At 37.3% G+C, this 22471-nt stretch overlaps 1 long non-coding RNA gene across 1 annotated transcript; it reads left to right on the top strand.

Annotated features, from left to right (window-relative positions):
* Positions 1–6766: 6766 nt before the first annotated feature.
* On the top strand, positions 6767–7849 carry LOC147653457 (uncharacterized). Its single transcript, XR_015285884.1, has 2 exons — positions 6767–6958; positions 7114–7849. It is a non-coding gene; the product is annotated as an uncharacterized LOC147653457 (long non-coding RNA).
* Positions 7850–22471: the final 14622 nt, after the last annotated feature.

The following is a 22471-nucleotide window of genomic DNA, read 5'->3' as shown; positions in this document are numbered from 1 at the left end:
CATTCCATAAATTTTTTTAAAATGTAATTTTGCAAGTCCATTAGTGCTCCACAAACAAATTTTTTCTTTTCATTACTATTATTTGTTCCTTATCTGTAAAGGTTAGTAGAGTTGAAAGGAAAAAAAGCACACCATGAAACAGTTTTATTTTCCAGAGCCAATGATTGTCCTATTACATTTACCATGTGGTAGTTTTACATTTAGTTAACTATATTTCAGTGAGCACAGACACTTATTGCCCCTTGAAGAAAATATTGACCTCAGGTTTTTCTTGGTCAATAGCTTGTCTTACAGAGAATTTAAAGATGTCACAAAAAGTAGTTCTGTGATTATTTACTTGTGCACAACTCATAGAAATACATATTCATTAAAGTGATAATTTCTCTCTTATACAATAAAGTATATTTGTAACAGAGCCACTTTTTACTAATTCACATGTTTACCTATATTAGTTTTCCCAAATATTTGGTGCTCCACACTTCCAATTTGAGTGATTAAGGCTTGATCTCACTAGAAATTTTTGCAAGAACACTCTTTAATGTTCACAGTTGCAATATTCTGATTTACAACAAAGAAAATCAATTTAATCTCTTTTCTGATCAGTCACAATGTCAGATATGTTTTCTCTTATTCACCTCCAAAAAGTAATCTTAGATTATTTAGAATTATAAGAATTTTATTCGTAGATTATCTAGAATTCCTAAATAATTTAACACGAATTTCCAAAATTTTATTTTAATACTCTAGGTATTTGCAACTTACTATAGCAACTATTAAAGCTGATGGATGGATGAATAAATAAGGCCTTGCACCTGAGTGCAGGAGTGGCTATGCAGCCTTCTGCGAGTGACTATGGGTCTTGGCTGCATATGAGCAGTAACTGCTTTTTCTCATTTTTTCTTCTCCTTATAATTTGGATGGGTTCAGAGAAGCAATAAAAAATGTTAGTTACACATTGAGAAACTAATTGCTATGGGCAATCTATTAGCCCATTACTGTAAACTCAAAACTCTTATATTAGGACTTGAAATATATTTAAGTAATCAATGTCATTAAAAATACTGAAATTGTCTATATAATATTTTCAGAAGATTGTTACTATTTCAACTTTTCATTGAGAAACATGAGTGACCTCCCTAGAGAGACTTCAAAGATTAAAAGAAATTTTCGAAATGTAAACCCCATGATAATAACTTCTAAGTGGCAGTGCTGACTGCTTCGAGCAATGAGCCTGCATATGGATACTTGAAATTACATCCTACATCAAAGAAGCTTACAAGATGCATAATGGTGTTTAATGTTAAAAGGCGATCTCCTTTGGAGCCTTAGAGCTGCTGTAAAGGCACAAAAGCTCAAAGAAATTCACACATTTCAGGAAGAATAAAATGTATAGTGATTTCTTAATGTAGAACATAAATAGCAGAGTCACATTAGTTATTTTCTGTAGCAGGGAAACATTTCACTTTCTTTCTTGTAGTAGTGACTTTTCCAAACTTGCTGAAAGGGAAAGTTAGTATTTGTACATTCTTCTTGTGAAACTGAGAAGTCCAGCCATCAGGAGTACAATTTCTTATTTTACTTTTGAAATATACTCTGACAGTTCAAAATCAGAGACTACCTGAAGAAACTTAGGTTGAAGATTTATTCCACAGGCAACAGCTGAATTTTATTCATGGACTCCATCTGACTGTTTTTATTTAGACAGCTTGTCCCATTTGTCTCATCTGAAGCAGGACAGATAGTTTTAAATAAAAGTAATGGAGAATAAATGGAGTTAAAAGCTTCTGAGTAAAGCTCTGCCCTCAGAGAATTATTAGGTTAGTTCTCCTGAGGAACAAGGCTAAAGAAAAAAGGAAATTTGGCAGTTCCTCACAGAAACACTATTAAGATCACAATCACAAGCTCTTCTTATGCAAGAGATCAGCTTGACTAAATCTTCTGCTCTTCATTAACCTCAAACACAAAAAGGAGCCATGAAGAAATTGAAACTAGGTCAGTATATCAGGCACAAGGATAAAAGAACAGTGTAAGTATGTATGGACAAAATTTAAAAAGCCAAGCTGTGAAGTGTGGTACAATAAGAAAAAAACCACAGGGAGGAAAAAGAAAACATCTGTAAATACATTACTATCATGTGAAAAATCTAGTGTAGAGCTGATCCAGTAGTAAGTGGGAGGAAACTGTAGTCACAGATGTCACCAGAAGGGCAAGAATAGTTTTGTGTTGTTCCATTTCATTGAGGCTCTAGCTGCAGTAAATTGCCAACGTGCAGCACTGATTTAATGATACTGAGGGCTCATAACACTGTACTCAGATGTGCATGGCAGGAACAGTGTAAAACAATCCCTCTGCTTGTCAGTCCCTTCCTCTGTTCCAGGTCACTGTCCTTGAAGCAGGAACAGTGGAACAAGAAAAAAAAGCAGCTTCAGCTGCTTCACTTAATGGTTTGACATCTTAATGTAAATGAATCTTTGCATCTAGTTAACTGAAATGGAAATGGTTGGGGTATGAAGATAAATACTCTGAGTCCTTACATCTCAGTATTTAATTCTTTTGAAGAGACTGCAAATTAGAGACTGCATTTCAGAAAAACAAGTTGTTTTCTGTTCTCTTTGGGAGCTCAGAGAAACGTATGAGACCTCAAAATACTAGAAAGGGTAAATATAATGCCTAGTTTAATAAATAGGAAGGCAAATAGAGGAAAAGAGAGGCAGAGAAAAAGGAGATAGAATAAGAGAAAGACAGAAACAGAGAATTACAAACCATCCAGCTCAACTTAAATTCCTGAAAAAACACTGGGACAAATAATCAAACTGTCTGCAAGCACCTTGAAGATAACAAGTGAGATGAACAATAGCCAACAGGAATTTGTCAAGTACAAATTGTGTCAAATCAATCTAATTTTCTTCTATGAGAAAGTAACAGATTTTGTAGAGAGAAGGAAAGCAGAAGATGTAATATATCTTGACTCTAATACAGATTTTCATTCTTATGCAGCATCATCATTAACAAGTTAGGGAAATCAGGTCTGGAGGCAAATTCTATAGACTGGTGCCAAAAAAATAAAAAAGATAGAAAATCACAACTTTAGTTGATATTAATCTACAGTCTAACAGGAAAATGCACTTATTGAGCTGGGATCTTTAGAAGGGTCTCCTTCATCAAGAAATGTTTGCTGTCTTCAATTCCATATGCAATAATATGAAGCAGAACTGTTAACTGCCAAATAATACACATGGAACAGGTGGTGAACTGCTGAGTCCTTAGGGAAAGACACAGGTAGGTGGATCAGAAGCTGAACACAATTTGTACTATGGTGAAAAACTCAGATTTCATGCTGGGATTTAAAAGCAGAAGTAAAGGCTGGGAAGCATGAATTAGTCTTTCCACCATGATTAGCCCTGGCTAGAAGAAGCTGGGTTAATGTAGCTGGTCTGAGGTAGGTGAGATGGATTTGTGGCAAGTTCAGAGGGGAGCAGCAGGGTTCACTACAAGGTACAGCCTGCCAGGGAACACTGAAAGAAACAGGGCTGCTCAAAAAGGCTCAGGGGGATGTGATGATAATCCTCAAATATCAAAAGATGTTGAAAAGAACCAATAGATATTTTTTTCTTCTTGCCCAATGTTGAGATAATTCTAGGTCATGGGTTTGCAGCAGTACAAATCTAATACAGACCCTGGGAAGAAACTCAGTCTCAGGGACAACTGACTGCTCCAGTAGATTGTGAGGGAGGATACACAATCACCATTATTTGTAAGAATGTCAGCAGTGACATGGTTTATGAGGTCCCACCTTGGACTAAATGACCTCTGAATGTCCTTTCCACATCTTTTTCTTCATCAGGAGAGTACATCTGAAGTGGGGCTGAGAGCCAAAACAAATCAGGAGGAAGCTGAACAAGAGATGTAGAGAGGTTTCTCTGTGTTACAAGTTTCTATAAAAGTAAAGAATGGAAAAATCATACTATGGGCAGTGTGCACTGACAGTGACAGGGAATTACAGACCAAAAGTTTCAGTAAACACTTTTATTTTACACATACATACATACATACATACATACATACATACATATATATATATAAAAGCCATGTATCTCAATAGACATATAAAAATAATCTTAAGGCCATACATTTTAGTTCTACAACACTATATGTTGATAAATTAAAACCAAAAATATTCTTTATGTAATACATTCATTTCTATTTATATATGTGTAATACCTTTCATATATTATTTTTTGATAATTTAGTTTTTATAACAAGGGTGATACTAGTGAAAAACACGAGACAGCTAGGAAAAGATTTTTTTCTCAGACATGATTGTAAGGCCCTCTGAATTTAGTACTAGTTGATGTAAAATTTAGGAAGCACATTCTATATAATAAGGTTTATGCATTTTGTTTAGCCCCATCTTTAATTTTTAGTATTGTCTTTTTGGTCTTAAAGAAATAATAATATTTGGTTGTCAAAAGTTAAGTTTTAAATCTTTATAACAATTTTCTAAAAAGTAACTGAAGTATCTGGATATATGTGATTGTACTGTCTAGTCTTTAACATTTTAGTTGAATCTATTTCTGAACAGCATTAGTTCTTTAGATTTTTAATGGTCATAATCAAGGTGCTGCTATCTCCATAGCATCTACACCTTAGACACAAAGACATTAACTTCAGATGTAAAACTCAGTTAAAAAAGCTGCCCAAACCCATCTTTTGATAAATTTTATTGCTGGTTTAAGAAACATCTCAGTCTTCAAGGTTATAGTACTTTCTATCTGTAACAATTCAATACTGGGACATAGCTAAAATAATTTCCTCTTGCTGACAATCCTATCAGCACTACCTTTTAACAACTAGTTTATTTAAGATAACCGAAATTTCAGTGAACTTTTGCAGACAATGAATATATCTTGTGATCTACTGTATCCTTTCCTACACAGAAAACTGAACTGTAACCAGCAAATATCACATTATATGCTGCAATTTTCATTTTTCCTTGCTTGTCCTTTTTTTAATGTAAACTTTTAAGAGAAATCTCAGGGTGGATGTGCTGAAACTGCACATCTCTGGTGGATATTAGAAATAGGTGTTGCATTTAAACTTCCTAATCTCTCCATTGAAAGTAAATTTATGGGTGACACTTCTTTAGGTTTTCCCCTTTCCCTGAAGCTAACCTTCAAATTTCATATTCAGCTACAACCTGTATATTGAAATGCTGGGAAGATACATATGGCTTTAACATCTGTGACTACCTGGCCCTACAGATTCAGTCCACCGAGTACTTGGTGTGTTGGCTGCGTGGGAAAAGCTGGCTTCTCTACTTTGCTACACAAGTCTATGGAAGATACAACTTCTTTGCAAGGTTACTCAGGTGCTATGTGTTGGAAAGGAGAACAGACACCAAATGAAGCATTTTAGCATGTTATACAATATTGACCAGAGTCCTAATGTTTTGTAGTAGACTATGTCCTACCATGGAAACTTGAAAGGTGTCATTTTCCTGCTTGACAGTAATTCTGAATCACTGGGTTGGTCATTTTAGCTTCTTTGACACTCAGTTTCGCTATCTGTAAGACAAAGGTTGTGGTGTCTTGTAACAGAAATTGAGAGGAACAGAGTAATAAAAGCACTCTATTAGCAGAAATTGTGTTAGTATTAATTAGCTAACTGACATTATATATGAACATTGAATATGTACTATTATCTGTTTTTAGGACAACTGCAACACTTCTTTTTGGTTTCTCTTCTTTCAAGACTGCATCATTATAGTCGATGAAAGCAAACATTTAAAGATACTGGTATCCAGCCAGCAGCACCTGACTGAGCTCTAAAATATTAAAGATGACAGAGCTACAAACTGACGTTGAAAGACTTCAAACACATAAACTATAGAATAAATTGCTGGCTGTTCTTGTGATGCTTCCTGACATTACATTTTTTTGCTCCCCTTACAAAATAAAATCCTTCATTCCTACATTTATTTCTCTCCAAGGAAAACAATGAAGTTTAGTGTGAAAAATACATTAAGTCCAGTGTAAGGCATTCCAATACAAGATTGCAAACACTATGACCACACTACAACTCTGATTTAGTATATTAGTCTAGCAATTCAGACTTCATCCTGAATTTCAGACAGACTGACTTTTTGCTGCATCAGGTAGTCTCCATTTTTAAGTATAAATGACATATTACATCTTTTGTTTAATGTAATTGCACAGCTTATTTTAGTATATTCCTATACAAGGAAGTGATGTAGTAATACATTAATCTGGTCATCAGATGGATCTAATAGATATTCAGTCATGTCACATCAGAGAAAGGAGGTCAGGTCAGAAAAGGTTACAGAGCCATATTAAAATGAAACAAAAAAGGACCCAGTTTCTTACCACATGCATTTTGCCACTGTTTATAATTCACTGAAGACAAAGGTCACTTCCAAGTTTTATGCTATTTAGTTACTAGCTTAGGATCTCATTTTATCTCTGTTGAGATCAAGTGAATCAAGTCCTTTGGCTCAGCAGTGTTCTTTTATTTCTGTTTAGTCACATGCATTTCTAACATGTTGAAAAATCTGGCCAGAACAGAAGTCACTGTAGTCTGGAAAGTCCTTGTTCAGTCACCATACTAAGAGACATCCTAATTTGACCTCAAAGTTCTCCAAATGCTTTGTAGATGCCTGGGATGACTCTGTAGTAAGCAGCTGTGTTTCTATTTCTTGCCTGCATCTGATCAGGGTCCATAAATGCAGCAGAGAGGCATGCAGGTTCCCAGCTGGGGGCTCCTGAGTTCAAAGCAGCCCTGGCACACTGACCACAGGCAGCTGTGGCTGCACAGCCAGGCACACCAGGAACACATCAACAGGATTGTCTCTTGTCTGGTGCAAAACTCACAAAATAGCAAATATCATCTGCAAAGGGTTATTCCCCTTCCATACAACAAAGGAGTGCAGCAATGTCAAGTGGTAATAATGACCACTAAGGCTTACAGCACCCTCAGTGTCCCAGGAAATTTGTGTTTTGCCATGACAGGACAGGTTCCCCAGTGCCCCAGTCTGATGTCTGACTAATCCCCCTGTGACATGCTAAGGTAAATCTTCATGTTTTGCTATCTTTACAGGAATAATGTTTAATTCCGGATGAAGCTGATAAGAACCAGAACTGGGTTAAGGAGCCCATACATCGTGGCACGCAGAGACCGAAAATGAGCTCCTAAGTGTACACACTGAGCTTCCTTATTCTCATGCATTCCAGTTATCTAGCCTGGAAGAGAGGGTGAAATATGCAGGATTGTATCTGATTGCTTGCAAGTTTGTCACCATATATACTAAGAACTGAGCCCTGGGGTAAAAAGTTACTGGGTTCTGCATATAAGATGAAAGGGAAAACAAGAGAAAAACTGGAAGTTTTCTTTGTGAACATAGATGAAAATATAAGAGGCCAAGGGAATATAGTATTTACTATTGACTGTTTAGGACACAACAAAAATTAAACTGGGAATTATTTAATAGCTGTGAGACATGCAATAAAATATTTGTCAAATAAAAATGAATGTCATTTTTATGAAGATATAAGTTCTTCCATGATATATCACACTTCACTAGCTTATTATTTTGCTTTTGTGAACATATCTTCATAAAAAAAGTAGATTTTTTTTCTCCTTTTTTTAATAATTTTTTATTGCAATTCATCATGAAATACCTAGAGATGAAAACTTTGAAGATTAACAGCAGGTTTACTTTAAATAATGTATAAAATGATTGGATAATATTTCTGGTTCATATATTTACATATTTTTGATATATGAAAATTTGTTCAGGTTTATTATCCAACAATAAAAGTCAAATAATTCAAAAGGGGGATATAATCTTTCTTTATGGACTTCATAAACAACTTCACATACTGTTCTTCACATGGCTGTACCTGCAGTATAATCTAGCCAGACAAAGCAGATTTGCTGTCATTGGTGACTCCTGATAACAATATAGCCGTTGTTGGGGTAGCTCAACCCACTTTTCAGTTTGGGTCACTTCTTCATAGGTTTAGAAATTCTTCCCAATTCATTCACATGCAGATGGTTGTGAAGCCACAGGATGGGCTGTAATCTGCCTGGCTGAAAGTGTCCTGGAAAAGTAAGGGTGGGGGATTTATATATATTTTTTTCTGCTGTAAAATATTTAATATCCTTTTCTTTTGCCATGTGTGGGAAGTGCAGGTGACAGCAAGGGGATGGGAATAAGGAGCTGAGCTGATGTGTGGATGAGGCATCCCCACTGCTGAGGCAGCTCTGTGTGCCACTCTTTCTGTGACTGGAGATGCAGCTCCATGAGTATCGCCTTTGATGGCATAGCTGAGTCTGGGCTGACAGATGAAATGACCTCTGAAAAAGACTTTCCAAGCATCCCTTCTTTGGTGGGGTCATTTTGAAATTCCTTTGTTTTAAAATATTTTGTTTATAATGCAACTACCTCAAACAGAGCCTATCAACACAGGCAGGAAAGGCAGAAATCACAGGTAGGGTCAGTTTTGAGCTGTGCTATTCAGAGAAAAAGTTGATTTGAGTTACATTCAGATATGTAAACTAGAATTAATTCCTCCCAAAACCAGCCTGGCTTTGTACTTCAAGCTTTAAATTCTGGACTTCTTATGGAAGACAGGAAGACTGGTTTCTGAACTTCAATCACACAGGTATTTTACAGATGATCACTGATATATTCTAGCACCCCTGCATACCAAGAATCATTCCCGATTCCACAGTAAGATAAATTTGCCTCTAATTATGTATATTTCCCTACAGAAGCTAAAGGAAAAAAGCCCAAGCTAGAAGTGATTTGATGCTGAGCTTAATTAAGTACTAAGACATCCTGATGCTTTCTTTCAGCTCTTTTTCTTTCATAGGCACGTGAGAAACACAAATGTGTGCAAACATGCTGGCACAGGAAAATGGAGACCATGGAAAGGGAAGATGGGAGAATGGAGTGAAAAAACCCAAATAATGCTTTTCTGTAGATCTCCCAGGAGATATTCAGATGATTTTAGGTGTGCTGAGACACTAATCTTAAGAAATCTCCAGGTGAACTCTGTTTTGGAGATTGCTGTTGCCAGCTGATATCCTGCTGCTCTTCTTGGGGAGCCTCTTGCCACACGTAGCACAGCTACAGAAAGGACCATATGCCCAGGCCTCAGCACCATCCTTTGCAGCTCATACCACTTAGAACTGACAGATTTAGGCTTGTGCTTGCACGCCAGGCTGAGCTGTGCAGCAGCTGTAGGGGAGCTGGTGTGTGCTGCTGCTGACAGGTACAGCCAGCTCAGTGGGACTGGCAGAGGCAGGTGGATGGCAGGGTATCAGTAAGTACCCAAAGAGCCCTGGGAATACTCAGATGATTCCATATGGAGGTACCTTGATATAACTTAATTTTAGGCTTATTCAACCCTATTAAAGATATCTTTACTAATTTCATTAACGCAGAAGATAAATTCTACATATAATTTTTCTGTTGGCCTAATTCCCCACCTCATTCCTTTACTTGCTTTCATCAGTACTTTGATTGCCACCTTTCCTCCTGCTAACCATTCCTTCCTTTTTGTAAATTATTTTTCCCCCTGTCCAAGAGATTTAACAGATAATATTCATCTTCACATGAGGTTTGTTTGTAAGTACAAGTGCTGTGAATGTAAAGGTGACAAATACTGCGCCAGCCTACGTGGCAAGGGAAGAAAACCTACAGAAAATATCTGTGCTTGCCATGCAAAGATTCATGGCTACTTTAAGACAACTGGTTCAGTCAGCATGTTTCAGGAGACTTGGGCTATTTCAGTTCACTATTTGCATATTTTATATCAAGTGACCTGCCAAATGTCATGAAGAGGTGAACAGGGAATAGAGAAATCAGTCAAGGTGATGGATGAAATGCAGACTTGATTGTTTATTCAAATCATTCCCACAACGATTGAGTCTTTCTGATTGCAGACAGCATTTTGTCACAATCATTAAGAGAGGGCAAAGGTGACAGGAATTTAATGGCCAAATTAGAGCTATTGAACAGTGCTGAGTATGACAATATTTTAAAACTCTGAAGCAGAAGACTTTTATCAGTGACCGGCAACATTAAGAACTCCTTTCTCTAAACTATAAGTTTTTTCTGTTTTGTTTTTTTGTTTCTTTGTTTTTCTCTTCAAAGCACATATGATACCCAAATATATTCCAGAGAGTTTCTTCAGTAGTTCCCAGTTTCCCTCCAGGACCTTTCTCTTAAAAGAAACACAGATTCTCACTATTCCCTCCCATTCCACTTTAAATATTTAAACAAATACTTCAAATATATCATTGCACCATCCCCTCTTTCCTTTCTGTGTTGTTCCTGATGTTGGTGTGAGGGAAGCAGCAAGGAGAAGGCAGTAGGGCAGGGTGATCCTGCCAGGAGTTGTGCTGCAGCCTGGGTCCTTGCCTTCAAAGGGGATAAAGTTTATTCAAAGACTACAACACATTGTACAAAACACGTCTATACAAAATCACATTTCTTTTCCATCTTTAAGAACTCTACCACTGTGTTTGGTTTGAAGAGGGAGGAGAGTGTGAAGGGCACAGGGACTGTGGAAAGAACATTTTTTTTCCAAGTACCTGAGGTTTTGTCCTTTCTCTTTACTCCAGAAACATTGTTGTTTAGTTCAGTATTGTATTAAGCATGTTGATATAAGTCTTGTAGGATGATAACTAGCTCATACTTGCATTCCTAATCCAAAAAAGGGTATACTCCATTATATAAAACAATACAGATCCTTCTTGTCTGGTAAGAATTCAAATGTTTAAAAAAAACTTTCTACATTCTTTGAAAGAAAATTTGACTCCAGTCCACAGACTTCTTCAACAACATCAGACTGTAAGAAGTTCAAAGATATCGAAATTTCATCATCTATTAGACACTGATTAACATAATATGTTGCTGAAAATAAAAAAAAATACAATTGTCATGTTATAAAATAATGGAATAAATGCAACCTAATTAATGTCATGGAAATTAGTGAAATTTAGTTGAGAATTTAAAAGACTGTAGCATGAGAAAGAGCTCAAAACATATTAATGAACTTCTTACTTAGAGATCTTGTGGTGAAAAAAATTAAAGAAAAAGTTTATGTGGAATAAAAATAAAGTAAGGAGAGAAGGAGAACAATTTTTAACAACTTCTAGATATGTTCAGTCTCACTGATAAACCGATCTATGGGAACACCAGACTAGAAGGTAGACTGAAATATGATTTAAAAATTTCTTGTCATAAAAAATGTATAGAAAAATTCCCTTTACACCATCTTTTAAAGTGGCTTGAGTTAATGTTTATTTTTGATTAAACAAGGACTGTTACTCTCCTGGGTTCATTTTGATGGCAGGTGTTTATTGTGAGGCAGGTTGAATTTGGACTCTTGCCACTACTAACTTGGAGTTTCTGCTATGATCCATGATTTTGAAATTTGAAAATGAATGTTTAAAACTTGTGACTATTAGTTGACCAGAGAATCACTGGGAGTTGCTGGCTTTGTGCAACTGGAAAACAGATGACAACAGAGTCCATAATCTGCATGAGCACTGGCAGCAAGGTTCAGAAGAGCTGCTGACATTATCAGGATTTGTCCAGCTTGAAGAGTACTGCACAAAAATCTCACCAGTCAGAAAAGACAAATTCAGAATGAAAGATGTATGATGAATGCCCTTCATGATGATAAGAGTGGAAATCCTTTCTTATGATAGGAGCGAAAACATTTTGGGCTTTTTATCTTAAATGCAGCTAAGCTGACGTGATTTCTTTGTATACACGCGTGAAGTTTACTGCAAGTGGGTCAAAATTTCTAAATTAAATTATTATTTTAACAACTACTGGAAACAATCCAATTGGATATTTAGACTTCAAATTAAAGTTTTCTAGCTTTCAGGGAAGTGAGATTCTATACAGTTTTCTAAAGCACTCCTGAAGGCAAAAGACATTTGTTTAATAATATGGTATACAAAATACATTACAAAATTTATTTGCTTAAGTTCATGAATCACAAAATCTGGTAACTCACTCTTTAGTCTCCCTGTTTTCAAGAAAATCCACCTTTGATGATGAATGCTGCGATGTTAAAATTGACTGGATTAGACCTTGAAGACCAACTTGAAGTATTGAAATTCCATACCATTTCCAAAATTGTTAGTAGGACAAGTTTTCTGTGGCAGGAAACTCATCTTCTAGAATTTCCCAAAGCCATTAAGCTTCAGGAGTAGGGAGATGCATCTTCAGCTTCAGCTTGCTCCTCTCTCGTCTCTTTATCCAGATCTTTATTTTGAGCTGGCTCAAAAGAAAAAAAAATATAATCCAAACTATTCCTTATATTCCTTATATAAAATGCAAAATAATAACCATGTTCCTTATTTACTTCTCTGTGAAGGCTTGAAGGCCTTAAGCTCCTTGCATGGCTGCAATTGAATTTAAATTGAGAATGGTCATGACTTCAAGAAATTTCCCTTTATGTGGACAGGACTGGGATTTATCCAAGCATTAGTTAAGACTTTTATCTCTATAATATATAAATTTAACTCCTCTTTCTGCTTAAAAATAGCATTAACATTTTACAGAAAAGTGTACAGGTTATCCTCAAGTTTGTCTCAAAAAATTTATTTTGATTGCCATGTCAAAAGGCATTTCAGGGACTGAAAAAGCTCCTGCAGAGCTCTCAGTGATTACTCTCTTTGCAAGGTGTGGAAATAATGAAGTAATATGAATACTAAGACTGAGAAAAGGCTTCCAGGCCCTTCGTTATGATGTGTTTTATGAGCTTTTCATTCCCAGAGAAAATCTTAGAGTCATGATAAAGAGAGCTCAGAAAATATTATTTTGCACTGTGTTCAGTAGTGATGACTGGAAGTCAAGTTAATGCAGTCAGGTTTGGCAAGCTAAATCTTGATAAGGTCTGAAGTAAAACATTAGCTCTTCATTCCTTGTCTTTTGTTTGGCTAATCAAAGGCAGAGAAATATAACTCTATTGTGAAACTTTATTTTGTAAGCCACAGGGGAGTACCTAAACATGACAGCAAGTAGCAATAATTGTCTAAATATTGCACCAGCTTGTAAGTACCACTGCTTCTTTTATTTCACTTATGGAATTCGGCATACTTGGACCTTGGCTATTAACTACTGTATTGAATTAGGAACAAAAAATCACATATGTTGTTGAACTCTTACTATGTCAAATTCTACTGTGAGAGTCTAAATTGCACTTCGTACACAATTTCAGGAAAATTCACAGCCAAATAAATAGGATGCCAAAAGTAAAATAAACAAAGTAACAGTGAAATGAAAATATCACCTGCAGTAAAAATGACAACAGTTATTTTGCAAAGGCAATTATTTCAGTATCATTATATCATATATCATATGGATGAGAATGATTTTCTAGTGCTCCAGTATAGTATGGAAAATATCCACTGCAGACATTTGCTCATTTCTATTGCAAGCATCATTAAAATAGAAACACAAAACTGAACAAAGAAGTTTCTCTTGAACTACTCATAAAATGTCTTTGCCTCTTCATGACCTTACCCAAAGACATGTATTTGAGAACTTACATGCATTGTACCTGTTCAGCTGTATTTCAGCAACAACAGGATCATATTACAATACAATAAGTACAATAAAAGAAGATTAAAAAGCCTACTAAACTGTTTATACTAATGACACTGTCCTTATGAGTAATGAACTGTTTCCTTTTCCTGTTCCACCTTATCTCTTTAAAATGAGTTGTATTTTTGATAGTATTGCTTCTACAAGAAAATAAATTCCATTTAGTGGGAGGAGTTATTTATTTAGGACATTTTGAAACCTACTCTAAAGTCTGTTTAAAATACATGGTTCAGATTCTTATGTACTGTACTTGTGCAGCTCAAGCAGAACTCATCCAAGATCCATGAAGAATCTTGGGATTTACCATAGTAAAAATATCAGGTTTCCCCAAATGATTTACCACAGCTGATAAATTTGTTTATCTCTTCCTTTCCTAAGTGTTATTTGTCCATTTCAGTCTCTTGGCCACACCATTTGCATCTTTTCACTCAGTTCTGAAAAGTGTATGTTCAAAAATCAGTTCTTAATCCCTTCTAAACTGGCAACAATTCATACATTGAATTTCAACTGTCACACATTTGATTAACACTGAACTTTTTGTTTCAATTATCTCCATTTGTGGTACATGATTGATGTTTGTTGGTTCATAGTCTTCAAATGTGTACAGGTCATGAGCCTCTTGGGGAAAAAAAAAAAGGCAAATATTCTAGATATATATTTTTGCATTTGTGTTAAAATTCATTTTAATTTCTGGATGCATGAGCACAAATCTGAAGAATCTGTTAGTTCTACTATTAAAACCTTTAACACGTGCTGCTAAACAAAACTATTTATATCAGAGATTTTATTTGTAAATTACTATATTTCTCAAACAGTTCTCAGTATGTGCTAACATTGAATTGTATAGGAGAAAAAGTTGTATATGAAAAAATACAAATTGTATATAAAAAAATAATTTACACTGCAGTGTTCTAAGAGCAGTGGGGCTGGTGAAAGGTTTGGAGTACAAGTCCTATGAGGAGCAGCTGAGGGAGATGGGGGGTGTTGAGTCTGGAGGAAAGGAAGTTCAGGGAAGACCTTATCACTCTCTATAAGTACCTGAAAGGAGGGTGTGCTGAAATGGGAGTTGGTCTTTCCTCCTAAGTAAGGGATAGGATGGTGGAAAATGGCCTCAAGTTATACCAGGAGAGATTTAGATTGGATACTAGAAAAAGTTTCTTGAAGCATTGGACAGGCTTTCCAGGAAAGTGGTGGAATCATTATTCCTGGAGGTATTTAAAAGACATGCAAAAGTGGTGCTCAGGTATGTAGTCCAGTGATGGACTTGACTGTTAAGTTAATGACTAGACTTCATTGTAAAGATATTTTCCATCCTAAATGACTCAGTGATTCCATAGCAAGCTGGTCAGAGGATACAGCAGAGAAGACAGAGCCAGACTCTTCTTGAAGGTGCAGCAACAGTACAAAAGGTGAAGGACACCACTTAAAGCACTGGAATTTTCAGTTGTATATTAAGATTATTTTTTTTTTTCATCACTGGTATAGCCAAATACAGGGACAGACCATGCAGAGACATTATGGCATTCCCACCTTTGCAATTGTTTAAGACTCAACTAGGCAAGTTGACTTGGTTAGGTGTGCTCTGAGCAGGGAATTAGATCTGTTGGTTTCATGAGCTCTGGTCCAGTCCAAACTATTCTGTGATCTTATGTTCACTTCAAACACTTTCAGAAGCCATTTCCTTTACGCAATTGCCTATTTGAACAAAACTTATAAAAAGGTAGTTATCTCTAAATGTTTTTCCCCTATCAAGCTCTGTTGAAATTAGCCAAGAGGCTGAGGCGCAGACTTTCAGAGAGTGATTGCGTAAATCATGTTCCACAAAAAAAAAAGCAAAAATGTAGTTAATCAAATATTGGCATGTAGTTCTTTAGAATAGCCCTATCCAGGTTTTATTTAGCTTTCTTCCATCTGAAAAAGTAAAAGATTCTGAGAACAAAGCATCATTGTTGACAACATTAATTTTGGACTCTCCTAGCTTGGCCCCAATCAAAGCTTTCTTTGTTAGGTACTAAAACCTTCTCATTCCCTTACAAAGCCAAAGCACTGTAGAAACAAAGGCTGCACATAAGGGGATAAAGAGACCAAACCCAGCTGACTTCCTTAGTGCAGCTTCAGAACAAACTAAAGATCAGATTCACAGGTGGTGTCAACCATCCCAAATCACCTTACTATCAGGTGAGCATTTGGTCCCATACACAGATTAAACAATAAAACCTGTCTATAGAAGACAATAATTTCTATGACAGGTTGGAAACACAGTGCTCCAACATTTTGGCAAAACTTCTTTGTTGTATATAAACCTTATCATAGCCTTAACCCTGGAAGTCCTTGTACATTTGAGCCTACATTTGGCTGTGGTAGTTCACATAATCCTTTCATATAGGCATTCAGAGGCTTGATTCTTCAGTCTCTGCCTCACCATACTTCAATCAATCTGATCATATATCATCAACATGGATGACAACATAAATCTGTTTCAGTCTGACACGTGCTGCAGAGGCCACTTGAGGAATTCAGGCTGTGCAGCGAAACGTCTGTCACCAGAGCAGTGAGACACACTCCATCAGCAGGACAGAGCAGCTCCAGGCCACACAACAGATACCCTCCAGTGGTTTGGTGGTGTTTTGTGGATCCATTTCACTTCCCTGGCAGCTCAGTCAGCTGAATGACTGGGTATTGGTCACCTTAGGTTCATACTAAGAAAAGTGTTGCTGTCAGTGCCAGGCTTCTGGTAAGACAAGTATTCAAGAGGAGGCAAAGCCCAAAATTGTTTGGTTTGTTTTTTTGGTTTTGTTTCTTTTTTCTTTTTTTCTTTCCAGTCAGATTACTTACACAGTTTAATAGTAGTTTTATATTATTAACAATACTAAACTCCTTACCTGATAAGATAGAGCACAATGGTTACATAAGTGAGAGACTCAGTGGAGGGTATACCCTTTTTTGGATTAGGAATGCAAGTACGAGCTAGTTATCATTCTACAAGAGATATATCAACATGCTTACTACAATATTGACCTAAACAATAGTGTTTCTGGAGTAAAAAGAAAGGACAAAATCAAGAGTACTTGGAAGAAGATGTTTTTTTTCACAGTCCCTGTGCCCTCCACCCTCTCCTCTCTCTTCAAACCAAACCAAATGGTAGAGTTCTTAAAGATGGAAAAGAAACGTGATTTTACCAAATCCAACCTTCATTCATCATGCTGTAAGGATAAATCAGTATTCTTTCACCATGACATTTCAGCATAAGAAAACTGTATGCACTTTATGTTTTAAAAGCTGATGAAGACACTTGATGATAAAATGATCAACAAACATGGATATAATAATCATAAAACCAAAATGGAACATTCAAGTCAAAGAACCAATTCTGTGTGTTTTGCATCACATAACTGTCAAACTTCTACATAAAATACTTAAAGGCTGATTTTGCAAATCCCAAGATGAACTCAGATTTTTACTAAGTGTCTATTTACAAAACAACACATTTGCTACTGCTGTAGTAGGAGAGTTTGTGAGGTATTAGACGAGTTCTGTTGTGCACTTTATTACTGCTATGTGTATGAAGCAATCACAGGCTTTAATTTCAGGTTTTCTCAAATTCTTTAACTTCAAAATGAAAACCCTGAAGAAAAAGATCACTCAACATGTTTATTAACATGTATGCTTCAGTAGCTATTGTGGTTTCATCAATGCCAGTACCAGTCTTACATAAACTGCCCCTTATCCCTGTAGTTAAGCTCTCTGTGTGGCTGGTTGGGTTGCATGGAAAACTCTTGAGTAAAGGCTATCAACAAGATTTCCGATAGAAAATGGGAAATAGACCTGCCTCCAAATGCATGAAGATTGGGGTTTTTTATTTAAACAAGAGCAGAAAAATAGAGATATTTTTCTCTGATTATGCAAGGCAGTGTTTTAGGAGAGCTGACATTCACTGCCAAGTAGGTGCTGTGAGTTGGACCAGAGGACAGAAAGGAACAGGAACATTTACTGTATGTGATTGTTTCCAGAAGGTAATTTAGAGACGGGACTGCCTGAGTACAAGCTAGCTCCTGACTCAGAAGTGTATGTGGAACAGGAGAAATCAACCTGTAAGTTCTAACTCAGTAGTAAATTTCTGATTTTGGGAGCCTTTTAAACAATTAGTATTTTCTTGCCTGCTTGTTATTGCAGTTAGCATTGCATTCAAGTGTGCACATATATGTGTCTACTAATATCTTGATGAGAGGAAGAGAAAAACTTTATTTTCAGAGTTTAAAAGGGTGCATTTATTTGGTGCACGGTTATCAGTTGTGTTCACTATGGGATAAAAAAATGTGTGAGGAAAGAAGTGCATGCAGTTCAGGAGAAACCACAGCTGCTCTCACTCTAACACCAAAGGGCAGAACCTATTCAATGCATTTGGGGACCCAGTCCTACTGCTAAAATGGCAGCTACCTCAACTTGGGGGGCCTCTAGTGCTTAAAATCTGCAGTCATCATCTAAGAAGCTGCCATGCTATTATAGAGAATAAGCTTGGGGTAGAGCCATGCCAGGTCAGTTATCATTCAAGAGTGGAGGTTTCCAGTTCACTCTAATCTCAGTGAAGAATCGCTTTGCATGGCAAAGAACTCCATTTATGCATTAGATTTTGTGTGGTTGTCAAAATAACATTTAGGGTTAGAAAATGTCCCATGAGAATTGCTTGATATTCTTAGAGGAGGGAAGTGAAGAAAATAATGAAGAGCTTTGAACCCCCTGGATTATATGAGAGAGGATACCGGGATCTTCGCTTTTCCACTGAGACGTTACGATTTCTGAAGTGCTGGTAATTGTCAATAACCAGAAAACAAGGAAAAGGCTTATATTTTCCTCCTGTTAAAAAGGTCCAATAACAATTCATGTGAAAGGAGAAGACAATATTTCAGTTAAATCTCTAGGTGAATCTTCAGAAGAAGGAAAATACAAACTAACATTCATGTACAAAAGTCCATAGAATGGAGTCTGGTAAACAGAACATCCAAAATTCATCTGCTGGACACTCATAAGGAAAGAGTTTGGTAAGGATCATTTCATATCTATCACACATCAGGTTTTCTAAATATCTGCAAATGCTATTTCAGACTTCACAGATAAGTATTGCTTGCTCTTGCTGTAATGTGGATTGAATGAAAGGTGATTTCAGGGTAAAGAATAATTTCAAGGCAAACCACTAACATCAAGGCATCATTTCTGTGCAGTGGAAATTCTTGTAACCACATATCTGCATTGCTCCTGTGACACCTGTCACTTTGGCTCTCAGAGAACAGGTTGGCATGGAGCCACAACTTGCAGGTTGGCATTTTAAGAGTCCTACATGGAGAGTCAAATCTGATCACTTAAAATAAATATCTATAACTGGTCAGCTGACTACTTCCTTGTACTCCCCCGACTCTATTTCCATGGACTAGAGTGAGAGCTTTCGTGCTTTGCAGAGAGAGGAACAAATGGTATCCAAGATGTGTATCACACAGATGCTCTGCAGGGCTGACAGAACAAGCAAAGTTCAAGAAGCTCTCTTTCAGCAGTCAGCATTTGCTAAAAAATCTTTCAGGCACTGGCAAAGTGCTTTGTGATGAATATCAGTAAAGTCCAAGGGCCCTAAGTGACTGTAAAAGTGCAAACAAGCACATGCTTATGTAAATTAAATACAGCACAAAAAGCCTGGAGCTGGTGGTGACCCGAGTCTTTTAAAGAAACCGAAGTAGTTTACTGACTTCAGCACTGCTGGGTCTGAGCCAGTCAGCCTTTCCTTCTAGAAGGGTGCACCAGTGTGACAGCAGTGCCTCCGTAACACTACGCTGCTTCTCTCAACCTCGGTTTTGTGTTTCTGCCTGGCACCACAAGGCACAATACAGGCACGTCCATTCCGAGACCTTTAACTCCTCTCTGACTTATAAGCGTGATCTGTATTTCTGCCAGAAAGTGGGCACCAAAAAGTCTAAAGTCAAAAAGTTCTGAGCAGCCAATTCAACCACAGCCACTTTAGGAGATGATTTTCCCGTGGAAGGAGGAGTACATATAAAGTACTGAGGAATGCAGAGCAGGAGAATCCAGTACTCACCTAATCGTACTATTATAGCCAAAATCCCCAGAGCTAGAAAGCACAACAGAAAGGGTGACTTGTATTCATGTACTGAACTGTCCATCTGAATGAGAAAACTGCTTCTTAAGAGAACATACTCATGTCTTGCTGAAGATACTAAAATATCCACTTAAACAAAGATGAAACTTCATTTCCCCTTCTTGAACCCATCTGACTATTGACTAAGAGTGTCCTGAGGTGACTTTGTGATGCTTGTATTCCCAGTCACCTGGTTTATGTTACATGTTAAGTTCTGCACCTCTAAGATTGGCTGTGAGAGCGAAGTGGGGAGAAGAAGCCGCAGTTTGTGTTGAGAAAGAGCCCTCACTGCCCCACATGCTGCTCCTGGATTGTGTTGTCTGCGGCAGGGACAGACAGCAGGACAGAGCTCTCCTTTGCTTTCAGTTAGTTTTTAGCTAGCTGAGGCAGAGAAGTTCCCTGGGCTATTTTTTTCTCCTTTTCCTTGTGTCTGTTCAAGCCTGCTCTGGACTGGAAACCAAACCCCGGGAGCTCACGCCTGTGGCCCACCGGGGCCTGGGCCTCGGAACTTTCCAGTGCCAGAGGGACTGATAAGGGACTGAGTGAACTGAGCTACACCACATGAAAAGGACTTTTCTGGATTTGCCATCTCATCGAACAGCGAGAGGTTTTATTGTTTAATATTATTCAATTTCTGTTAAATAAAGAGTTTTTTTCCACTTTTCTCCAAGGAAATCTTTTTCTCAAACCATCTGGGGGAAGGTCTGCTTAAATTTGCTTTCTGGAGGGACCCCATTCAGAGGTTCTCCCCCAAACTTGCCTTGAACCAGGACAAAGAGGAACATTTCCTCCCTTTTTCCCTGGGAGTGATATCTAGGCCAAGTCTCTCTTGGCATGGTAGAGGTTCCTCAGCATGAACATCAATTCCCCTCAGTCTCCACTGTGCAACCTTTGTGACTGATGAGTCACTGCACACATCCCTGCATCCAGGCTGCAAATGTCTCTCCTCACAAGCCTTGGGAGAGGGCCGTACACAGCAGCCTCTCTGCTTCTGACCCTGCCCCATATGTCACACAGCCTGTAGGTATTCCAGATCTACTGATCGGATAGAGTTTCCGATTCAAGAGAAGAAGGAGCTTCCAGACAGACACAGAAGACTAGAGATTTTGCAAAAAAAGTTCTGTATTTAAAGAGCATATACAATTAATTCTAAAGTACCCCAGAAAGTTCTAGCACTGCAGCATAAATATAGAATGGCTACCTGATATATAACATTCCTTCTACTCTTGTGACAGATGATGGAGTATGGGTAAAGTAGACAAACCCCCCCAACCAAAATAGTTTCTGTAAACAAGCTGTTCTTGTCACTAAGGCAGATTTTCTGCTGTGCTATTAGATAATCTTGGAACAGGGAAAGACTGAACATCTCATGTTCCAGGAGGCTGACTAGAATATAGGTGTCTCCATACTGCTCTCCTGCCCTTGTGGTTTGAGCTTGGAAGTGTCTGGTTTGCATTGCACAGATATTACTGTAGAATAAATTTTATATATTTTCAGGTACAAGTCTTTCTAGTCTGAATTCTCAAACTAGCAGCAGTCACTGTGTCCCCACTTGTTTCTCCCTACAGCTTTTGGATATGCTGTCAAATTTCAGCTTAGCTTGATTTTGAGAAGTAGTGGCCACAGAACTAACATTCCCATAAATTTTGAAATATGTTACAATTGGTGAGATTTAGGAAAAGTCTTCATCATATGCAAGTTTCTAAGAGAAAAGGAGTGCCTTTAAACACAGCAAGCTCGGAGTATGCAGCCAAGCAGAAGGTAAATCCAAAGAAAATGAAACTTTGTTTGTTCTAATGGTAATGCCGTTACTTATTCTGCAGGACAAAATGCCAGGGTGACCAGCTCACTGTTGAGGACATGACACTGTTGAGGACAAACATATCAGGAGTCTGCAAATGCTGTCTAGCAAGTGACAAGATCCTCCTGATGGGAGGAGTTGGATGTTTGATGTATTTGAATACTGTATAGCAGTTCATATCGGTTCCACCACAGTATGTAACAAGTTTTTTAATACAAAAAGCAGAGTCAAATGCTGCATTCCAGGTCCAATCTCCCATTTACTTTGAAAGTTGAAGGAGAGAAGACTTAGTTCTTGTGTGGTCTAATGCTATTTAAATTAGATGTTGTGCCACTTTCTCACAAGCCAGAATGTGCATTTGAACACAAAAGTAAAAATAATGGTCAGTTTATCTGCAGAAGCGAAAAAAAAAAAAAAATTAAAAACAAAACAAAACCAAAACAAAAACAAATCCAAAAAAAATCTGAAAAAAACCAAAAAACAGAGAAAAACAAGGAAGTAATTGAAAAGACCTGTTCAGGGAAGAATTTTTTGCCAAACAAAATGCTGGTATATTTTTATTTTAAGGACAATGAAAACACCCCACATCTATGCTTGATCCTTCTGATATTAACTCCAGCAGCTACCAGATTAGGACATAAATGCAATACGGGGGAAATTTTTCAGTTATGATGCATTTTTTTATACAGTGCACATAAAGGTACTGACCTATAGTAGGGTCGTTACTTTCATTGAAATGTCAGCAACAGGTTTTCTTTTTAACTTAGAATCCCAAACCAGAGCTATTGAGGGACAGCAGATCCCAGTGCTGCCTGCTAATTAGGAGCCCTACAAATGTAGGTCACAAAAACAAAAGCAATGCTTTTCCGGGAGAAGACAA

Source organism: Cyanistes caeruleus, chromosome 4 (assembly GCF_971803275.1).
Source record: "Cyanistes caeruleus chromosome 4, bCyaCae1.hap1.1, whole genome shotgun sequence".
NCBI lineage: Eukaryota > Metazoa > Chordata > Aves > Passeriformes > Paridae > Cyanistes > Cyanistes caeruleus.
The sequence above is the reverse complement of the archived record's forward strand: the minus strand, read 5'-3'. Positions and strand labels throughout refer to the sequence as shown.